This window comes from Eurytemora carolleeae, unplaced genomic scaffold (genome assembly GCF_000591075.1).
Source record: "Eurytemora carolleeae unplaced genomic scaffold, Eaff_2.0 scaffold259, whole genome shotgun sequence".
Classification (NCBI taxonomy): domain Eukaryota; kingdom Metazoa; phylum Arthropoda; class Copepoda; order Calanoida; family Temoridae; genus Eurytemora; species Eurytemora carolleeae.
The window spans coordinates 116,871-118,821 of record NW_019396517.1 but is presented as its reverse complement, the minus strand read 5'-3'; the positions used below and the strand labels follow the sequence as shown (position 1 = coordinate 118,821).

Here is a 1,951-nt window from a genome sequence, read left to right as displayed (position 1 = left end):
GGATTAATTTAATAGTAATTAAATAATTATAATATAGAAAATTCAATAATCATACAATAATTAAATAATAATAATATAGCAATTTGTCATAATTCAACAACAACAAAAATAAGATATCTTTATTTAAAAAAAAAACAGTATTGATGAAATAACAAATTGGAACAGTGATAGAATATAGTAATATAATATTAATATAATAATTCAACAAAAATATAAACAATAATGATAAATAATAGTAATAAAGTAATATAATGAAATTATTACATGTACTTTTATTTTTACTTTACTTTTACTTTAGCTAGTGTACATATATTTTCAGTTTATGTATGTACTATGACATTTGTTGATACCAAACAAAGAGAATAATAAAAAAACTATGTGACAGTTATGTTATAGTAAAATTTATTCCAAAGTAAGATATATATATGAGAAACAGATTTTTTTTAATGAAATAAACTGCAAAAAATGTTTAATATCTAATACAGGAAATGGAAGAAGATATTTGAAACTATAATTCACCAACTTGATCATGTTTTGTGGAACACCCTGTTAATCCGAGAAGGAGATTTGTACACTTTAGTAATCGTATATTTTGTAAATTGTGAATAAACCACTTACATGTTTATCTTTACATAACAGACAGATATATGTTCGTACATTAGATATAATTTATTTTTATCATAAAGTTTGATTTTTTACACATTTTTAGATACAGACAAAATAGGGACTTGCACAGAAAATGAGTTGACATGAACAGATTATAAAAACCCTAAACTGAAAATAGAGATGATGATTTAAAAATGTTAAACTTTAAAAAATCTAGACATTTATTGTTTGTTGTGCGAGTTCCTATCCTAGGCGCCATACAGCTTGTAGCTATACTCTAAAATTTCAACTAATACCAGAGTTCAGAAGAAAATGTAAACAAAACAGAAGACCCTTCTCCTTTGGACTCTCTAGTTCCCTGTTTGTGTAGTATTGGTTCGACGCTAGAGTCCGGAAACGATATTTGGAATCTCGGCAGGGGTCGCAATATTTTCCAAACTCAGTCTTGTTATCCGTTCCCGGTTTGCACTCTGCTGTGACATGCCGTCGAGTTCCCTTCAGTTTCATAGAAACTAACACCAAGCCAGGGCCTTCATTCAAGACGTCCACCTTGTCCGTACTAAACAAATAGTTTAAAGTTCATATTTATGAATGGTTGAGTTTAAATATAGAATAGAAGAAGACATTTCAGCTGGTTTTCACAGTATGTTCCCATACTTAGTTAGTTCAGCATATAGACACATACAGAGCCTGTCCTAGCCATAACGCTGTTCAAGGGTTGGATGTATATCTGTGATAACAATGTTTAGTATAACCCCTGTGCCTGAGGGAGAAGCGAGGGGGAGAAAGGTTTCTTTTAGCCCAGGTAAGATAGGGTTTATAAATAATAGTAGTTTTTGAAAAGTATATTTATGAATTTTAAATTGCTTCCAGATTATTCATTTAAAGCTTATGGTAAGAAGACTTCTATCTATATATTTTGAGGAGACATTTTTATATGCATAGAGGTGTACTCACTGGGGGGGGGGGGGCTATGGGGCTTACCTCCCTTGCAATAGTTAGTTGATATCTTTGGTTTTGCCATGTTTTTGGGCCCCAAAAGGTGGTGAGCCCCCTTTAAAGAAAAAAAATCAAGCCCCTCCCCTCCCTTGGACAAAGGGTGTTAGGGCTTGAATGCTTGTTATATTTGAAATTTAATTTTATTCAATGTAAAAAGTTTTTCAAGCATTTAATAACATCAAAATAATTACAAAAAACAATAGCATTTAATCATTTAAATGCAAAACAAACGAGAGACATATAAAGAAGAAGAAAAATTTGAAGTTTATGATAAACAAAATATCATTATTGGTCCCAAAATTAGGTATAGTAGCCTCAAGCCCTGTAGAGGGGAGGGGAAAGGGGG

At 30.9% G+C, this 1,951-nt stretch overlaps 1 long non-coding RNA gene across 1 annotated transcript in view; it reads left to right on the top strand.

The window, feature by feature from the left end:
* The first annotated feature begins 924 nt into the window (after window positions 1-924).
* LOC111704735 (uncharacterized) overlaps window positions 925-1,951 on the top strand; it is a 1,408-nt gene continuing 381 nt past the window's right edge. The window contains exon 1 of the long non-coding RNA XR_002765875.1: window positions 925-1,411. This is a non-coding gene — a long non-coding RNA (uncharacterized LOC111704735). The remainder of the gene's footprint in view (window positions 1,412-1,951) is intronic.